Source organism: Cupressus sempervirens, chromosome 3, assembly GCF_028749045.1.
Source record: "Cupressus sempervirens isolate cs-2001-9-10 chromosome 3, ASM2874904v1, whole genome shotgun sequence".
NCBI classification, from domain to species: Eukaryota; Viridiplantae; Streptophyta; class Pinopsida; order Cupressales; family Cupressaceae; genus Cupressus; species Cupressus sempervirens.
Genome location: NC_143120.1, coordinates 726,177,134 through 726,185,734, shown reverse-complemented (window position 1 = coordinate 726,185,734; position 8,601 = coordinate 726,177,134).

The window sequence follows — 8,601 nt, the reverse complement described above, 5'->3', positions numbered from 1 at the left end:
ATACACCACTTTCTAATCTTGAAAATCTATGTGAAAATGTCAGGAACAATGCAGATCTATCTGGTCTTAAGAATGTAAATTTTGATAATTTGGGAAAAGAGGAGAAAAAGTTAGTAGAAGAAGCCCTATATGAAATGATGTCCAAGTTTAATAATACGCCATTAGAATTTGCTAGCTTAGTACCCAAGCCTTTATATGATTTAGTTGAGCAAAAATGGCATTGTTATTTAAACTTGGAGAAACAAATAAGGGAAACTACCCTAGCCCAAGCAATGTCAAAACTAAATAAAGGGAAAATTGCTAAGTTAAACAAGAAATATGGAGGAAGGTTCACACCAAAGTATAGACCCTTCAACATTCTCCAAAATGACATTGAAGATGTTGAGAAGAAATCCACTCAAATGTGGAAATTAATCTATGGATTAATTATAGTGAAGCAAGGACAGAAGGACCCCTTTGAGAGTAAAAGTGATGATAAAGAAGAGGATGAAAAAGATGATAGCAATGAAGAGAGAAATATAGAGGAGGAGATTGAGAAGATGGATGCTAACACGGCAACAACTAAACAACAGCATGAGGAACAGAGTGTGTAAGACACACAAATGTTGAGTGCTAATCCTCCTCATGATACAAGTGCAATTGCAGAAACTATAATTGTCAAGGATCTCTTTGATGATGCATCAGCTTATAACATCAACCCATTGACTGCAGAAGATTTGAAGAAGATTCTAGATCAAACTACACAACAAGCACAACTACGTACAAATCCTATTTTGATCAATGTAGAAGAACTTCAAAAGGTAGTGACTAAAGTTACAAGGGATAAGGTGAATACACAAGAAACACCTTCTACCATCCCTTCAATTACCCATGTGCAACCTTTAATGCAAACTCTAGTAGATACATCTATCAAGGTTGACACAAGTGTTAAAGTGGACATAGTTGACCAGAGGTAGACTGCCAAAGAAGAAGAAAAAGAGATAGCAATAGAGTAAATAGGATAGATAGATACATTTGTACCTAAGACACAAGAACAAGGTGTCACTCAAATCATTGTAATTGATAAGAACAGATCTGAAGAGAGTAAGGAAACACCAAAAGAAAAGGAGCAAGAGGCCATTCAATCATTGGTAACTCTACCAACATCTGGCACATCTCCTACAAAAGCTCTTCAAAAGTTGAGCATGGAAGCCACACCCCTACAAATCTCAGTACCAAGTTCTAACTCTTTAAAGTTGAAAAGGTGACTCACTATGGTGACATCACTCTTGATGAAGAGATAGTAATACCTAAGTTTGATTATGACACAATGACTCTAGATCAAATAAGTATTTTACAATAAGCCTTAGAGAAGAAGAAGCATCAAGAGATGCTTAGGAAATAATATAGGCAAAAGCAAGCTCTACAAGAAATTAAAGACATCTTCATAGATGCATTCAGCTTGTCTACACCTAAAGAGTCAAAGCCTCTAATGGAACAATTGTTAGATATTGTTGAAAAGGTAAATAATGGAGACTTGGACACAAATGCTAAACTTTTAGAATAGTTTGAAAGGAATTTTCAAGGAAAAGTAAATGAAAATATATCTAGTGACATAGCACTTACTCAAGTTCAATTGGCAACCAAGGTTGAGGATGTGAAGAAGGTAGTTTAGAATATCTTCTCATTGTACACCAAACTATCTAATCCCACACTCTTCATGCAAGACACCAGACATAGAATTTTGATCCTAGAGAGGAATCTAAACATTCCAGGTATGCAACTACCTAAGAACCCAACTCATAGTGAGAAGCATTTTCATGCATTACTTCAATCACAGAGTCAATTAGCTGTGTTAATAGAAGAAGAGGCTAATATAAGAGCCAAATTGACAAATATTTAGGCCTCTGTCACCCCACACATGGAAATTCTCCATAAATAATTAGGATATGTAGAAACTTTGTTAAAGAAAGATCCAAATCTTTCTACATTAGATAGCTTAGTACACCTTGCAACAGAGCTAGCCATCCAACTCAAGTCATTGGATGTTGCATGTGACAATTGGGATGTAGCTTTGAAAATAATCATGGAAGTCCATAAATCATTTTTAGACAAATACACTATAAGTGTATAGCCCATTTGACATTAGTGTCAAAAAGGGGGAGATAGAGTTAATGGGGAAGAAAGTAAGCAAGGGGAGAATAATGAAGGGAGAAAATAAGAAAGGGGGAGAATAATGAAAGGGGGAGTTATAAATTTTATTTTATTTTTGACTCTAGTGATATACATTTTTTAGAAATACAATGTAGAGATAGAAACAAAGCAGAGAAAATATCAACAAAGGCAAAACATAAAGAGTATAAGTGCATTGAAGTTAAAGAGTATCAGTCAGCAAAGACAATCTACTCAGAATGGAGAATAGATTTTGGATACAGAACAGACATATGAACTTAGGGGGAGTTATAAAATTTTGAGGTACATAGGTTATTGCAAAATTTTGAAATTTTGAAGTTTTGTATATAAGCTGAGTTATGGATATGTTATACTCAAGAAGATTAGATTGATTATGAATATTCAAGTGCTTTTGACACTCATGTCAAAGGAGGAGATTGTTGATCTCAGATTGGTTTTGACAATTGAGTGTCAACACGCTTAAGACATTTACTTAGTTCATGTCAAACTAGTAATGCATGTCAAGTACAACATGTAATTATAGACCATGCCAAGTTACAATGAGTGTCGAGTCACTCATGTGTCGAGTAGATAGACCATGTTGAGTGATTCAAGTGCTGAGTGAACAGTAGATGTCGAGCAGTTCAAGTGCCAAGTCAAAAGCAAAATTACAATATATGTTGAGCATCAGTAACTTCATATGTTGAGTAACACAGATTGGACATATTTGTTTGTAATGGCACAAACAACTATGTAAACCATTTTTTAGCAGACATAAGGATAGATTACGATCATTTAAAGATATGGATGAATCTGTATGTGGATTCCCTATGTAATTACATGTAGCTAATTAGAAAAATGGAAGGTTTAAGCAGCAATATAGATGAATCTCAGGTGTAGATTCATACCTAACCCTTCTAGTCTTCTTAACGAGGACAAAACCCTAAACTTCATATGATGAGTTTGTATGAGATTGAAGGAGGAGAATAGAGAAGTTTTCCTACGCAAATAAAGCATTCATGGAGACTTAGAAGTTATAGAGAGTGAATTGTAGAATCAGTTTGAGAAGAACAGAGGATAGAGAATACAACATTGATACATTTGATCATAAAGGATTAAGAAGGACTTTGTGCAAAGTTGATCTTTTATCAAGCAAGCAAGTGTTAATTACAAGATCTATGCTAAGACATTTTGACTAGTGATTTCAATTAAATCTACAAGGTGGAGTAGTACTAACAGGCTTTTGTAAATCCTTTAATAGGGTGGCATTCCAAGTGAATGACCAAAAGTCCTCTAACCAGGCACACTTCTAACAAGGTGTTGAAATCCTCTAACAAGGTGGGACTTAATAGTCTTTGTAAGCCTTTAACAGGGTAGGCCTTTTATTGGGCGGATCATGATTCATGGTCAAACTATTGTAACCTTAATTGGATACACTTTACAATTGCAGTAGTGAAGATTTGTGGGTGCCATCCCCACCCCAGTTTTACCTACTCTTTGGAGTGTTTATGGGTAATCATATCAAGTGTCAAATGTATGATTTCTTATATGTTTACATGATTTAGATGTATGTGCTTTACATTTTATTTCAGTTTATCTATTAAATGCATGTGATGTATGAATGGTTAAAGTTTTATGGGTTCATGGTTAAACTTATGATTCACATCCCCACACTCTCCCCCCCCCTCTTAGAAGTTTACCTTTCCAACTTGTAATTCCAACAATTTGAGTGGTCCTACAAGAACAAAGGCATTATATGGTGAAAGATACTTTATTCTTTTCATTGATGATTCTACAAGGATGATATGGGGAGCATTTATTAGAGAGAAATCTAAAGCTTTTGAGAAATTCAAGTTATTCAAAAGTAAAGTAGAGAATGTTTGTATTCATCATTTTTGGACCTTCAAAGTCTAAAGTTAGGGAATTGTAAGGCTTGCATAAATAGTTTTGAGGTCTATTTAAAGGTGACAAGGGTTCAATTTGATCAGTTTTACCTTTGTATCTTCAAATTTTGGTGTGATTTGTTCTTCAACTCTTTGAAACATTTCAAGTAGTAGCTACCTTGTATTTCTACATTCACATGCTTTGATATTTTGAGGTTTTTTTAATTTCTCTCCTTTCATTGTGCAGTCTTTAGAGATCTAGGTCGTCATTTTAGGTTGCACTTAGGTTTTTTCTTATGGTTAAGAGTTTCAAGTTTTTTTCAACCAAGTCTCTAGGGAATTTGGACTTGTCAAAGGTTTGGACCTTCAAGAATATGATTTTTTTTGCTATTTTGAAGCCCTCTCCTTGTTTACAACTTATCCCATTTTTTTCAAGTTTTTGGACCTATTAGACATATCAGTCCTTGGCACTTCTTCATCAGCATCAACCCCATGCCAATGCCATCTCTAATTCTGTATAGGTCATCATCAAAATGTCCATGGCCATTAACTTTCATGTTCATCAGACATTTTGGCCTTTTGGCCTTTGATAGGTCCAACGACTCTTCCTTTTGATGCTCTCTTCGTGCATATGAAAGTTAACTCTAAACTTTATTTGGACTTTCTAGACTTGTCAACCTTGTAGCCTCCATGAGGATAGACATGTTTGACATTCCCAATAATATGACTATAGGTCAATTTACACTTGAATTATTATCTCCCTATCTTTTGCACTTTTGGCCTTTTTGACCTCTATAGTTTCCTCCATATTTTGAATGGTGACATGTCTAAAAGCTTATCTACTTTGTATTTTGGGCTAGTTTAATCAATTTCATTAGTTGTGAATTATTGTTTTAGGGTCCTAGACTCAATGTCAGCTATTATTTATCATTTTTATAGAATTTTTTCACTTTGCAAGTAAAATTTTGCTAATGAACATTATTTTATACATTTACAAGATGTCTTCACTTAATCCTATCAAGTATAAGCATGTTAGAAAAAAAAATGTTTTCAATATGGTCAATTTCCATGCTCAAATTCATGATAAATAATTAGGAAACTTGGATTGGGATGTATTTCTACATTAATTTTCTCAACCTAGCCATTGATCTAAGATGTGCATTGCAATGGTATTGGTTGGTCTAGTTAATATTGATGTACATCCCATGTAGTAAAATTGTCATATTTGATAATGCCCTTAGGCAATAACTATGTAGAAGATGAAAAAGTAGTAAAGAACTAAGTTGGTGTTGTAGTGTTATACATAAAATGAAATATTATTAAAGATGTGTCTCATATCTCCAAGTCAAACATCTTCAATTACATCGCACTTGAGGGTACTTCTATGGAGTTCTAGGAGAATACAAACTATGCTTTTAATCTAATAAATGAGAAGTGTTTGATCACTCTTATCTAGAGAGTTTGGTTTGACTAGATCAACATGTGACACAACTAGATGATTGATGATAGCAGGTATGCAATTGTATTTTTGAGAAGAGTCTTTAGATTTCCATTTACAAAAACTCTTTGAGTTGTGGATGGTGCATATTATTGAGAAGATAAAAAATAAGAAATCCAAGATAGATTGGCCAACCATCATAAGTAGTAACCTACATGATGAACTCTGAGATGTAAAGAATGAGCCTTAGATTAATATGGCATTATACATTGTGTATCTTCTAGGTGCTAGATAATATTACACAAGGTAAACAAAAATATCATCAATTCTAGATCTATAGGCATGACCACAGATGGTGTATCCCCAGCTTGTAAAGAAGGAGAATCTTAATGCTACTAGTCCATAGTTCAAAATAGTTAGTATTGCATTTAATATCTTCACAATCATCTATCATAGTGAGTGTTGGAAATATAAGAGGGGTAGTTGAAAGGGAAAGGGTGAATCAGATACCACTAAAAAAATTCCAAATCCATTAGATGTCAATAAAATTTCCTTGAAACACATAGTTCGATTAGAACTAGATATGCACTGTAACTCAGTTAATAAAGAAATTTTGATATATTAATGTGTATTAACCTTTATTAACTTAGTTGTACAAAGATAGAGTGATAAGAAAATAACATGAACACATGTGACACCAATATTTGATGTGGAAACCCAATTCGGAAAAACCACTAATGCAACTAGTTACAACTTTTTACTCTTCTGAAGTGAGCCCTGTTCGGAGCCAACCCTATTAAAGGTTATAAAACACACTATTGGGTGTGACCCTGTTAAAGGATTTAAATCACCATATTAGGAGAGGTCTTGTTAGAGGTCTTAAGACACTTCAATCTAAAAATTTCACCTAGTTAGAGGATTTTTAAAATGACTGTAAAATCAAGTTTGTAAAGAGATTTCTTCATTGCTACAATTATTAGAGAGTAACAATGATTGACTTGATTTATGAAGCAACTAGATTACATATTCAAATCATTGTTTTGGCTTATCCTTTGGATCCTCCTTGATTATAATGTTCTTTGTATCTCCTTGGATACTTAGCTCTTAATCAAATATCCTTCTTTATTTGCATCTAATCTTCTTCTTTTTACTTTCACACTATTCAATCCACATATTGACCTTTCATATATATGAAATCCAATGTCAATATGGCTTGAATACCCTTACAAACAAACAAATAACATCTACTAAGTCAGCTTGCATAAACCAACAAATGGATAAAACTAATCTGCTAGAGGTCAGCTAAAACTAGGTCACTCGATTACTACTAAGTTCCTTGGTAACTGGCCTGAATCGATTTACACTAAACTTGTTTGGTATCCAACCTTACTCAGTTTACATAGGAATTCCTAAAATTATCTTCTTCTAAGCTTTTTCTTGGTGAATATTAGATTCTTCTAAACTCAATTCCAATTGGCAATGCTCAGTTAGAGTATAACATTTCCATAATAACAATGACAATATACAATTGAATAATTGTTACCAATAATGAGGGTGTTTATGCAAATGGATTATATATTGAAGTTGCAATTAGAGTATGCTTGATTGGAGCATAATATATTTAGTTCTAGAATTTTTTATACATTAGATTGTCTAGATGTACTATTTATCTATGAATATCACATATTATCCCTTATATAGATTTGTATTAATAGAGGTTGGTAGACAATTGGATAATTTATATGAGAATATCAAGACCAAGAAGTAACATTCTTGGGATTTCTCTATCTCTATTGGGGCCCATACCATTTAGGAAATCAAGGTCATGGGGATCACTAAATGTGAATGTGATGAATATCTTTTGGAGGATATTAAAATTGTTAGACCAATGTTCGACCCTACCTCAAACGTTGGTCAAACATATGTTCATGAGCCATACCTAAAAGACCACTAAATCAACTGCATCAATAATCATTAGGTTAGAATACGAGTTTACTACCAAATGAATCTGGAGTTAACAAAATATGTTCTTTAGGTTTAAGTATTGCTAAATATTTTGGATAAGGGCTCTAACAATTTTTTGGATCCTTTATATAATAAAGATCAAGTCTACTTGTAGATAGTGTTGAAATAGAGGTGGCCAGACCATAAAATGGTGATATCCAACATATGGCTAGGTATATCATAGATCTTTCTCTCTAATATATTTCAAGGCCATTCCCTCTTGATATTGTGCTAGATAGGCCACAATTGGGTGCACAAACAATGGTAAAAAATGGTAAAGGTAGAAAAGGGAAAATCCCTACATTTGAGACCATATTGTCCCTAAAGCTAGAAATTGTATAAAAGCATACTAGGTCTATTTCATATGAGGTAAGGAAAAATTCCAAGAAAGACAAGAAGAAGAAGGGAAATATACCTATTTAAGAGGAAGTACAAGAGGAAGAAGCCCAAATTTCCTAGTTTCCTCAAATAAGTAAACCTTGGTTGAGTTCAAAAGGACTTCTACATTTGCTTTACTTCAATTTTAGCCATTGCAATAGAATATACTAAAGAGAGAGTAAAATTAAATGTGTATAAAAGGGAGAGAAACACCTTTGCCATATATAAGTTCACACTTAGAGGATCTTGAGGAAGGAAAGACAACACTAGAAAGAAGAATGAGGCACAACATAGCTTTGAAATAATTTAAGAGAGATGGGCAGTAATCATTTTTCTCTTCTAAGTAATCATGAGGTGTCATCAAAGTAGATTAGTTGATAAATAGTGATAAGGCCATACTAGTGATGGACTAGGGGATGATGAGTTCTATCTATCAGATTTTATTTTTTCCTCCTTTTCCCAATAAATTTATGAATCCAAACTACATTCCTTCTACTAATATGCAAGGCAATGACCCAATGGATAGTATAAGGATGGAACAACTATAGTAGAGGAACCTAAGGTTGTAAAAAACAAAAACAAAAATTCAATTAATCATCTAAAAGACAAATCTATTGATGTTCAACTAGAGCTTGTGAAGGAGGTAACCAAGGAAGCTACATAGGAGCAAGGTGAAACCCTTAAAGAGGGTGAGATAGGAGTATAACAAGTTGTAGAAGGTCCTAAGGGTGACTATTACACCTTTAC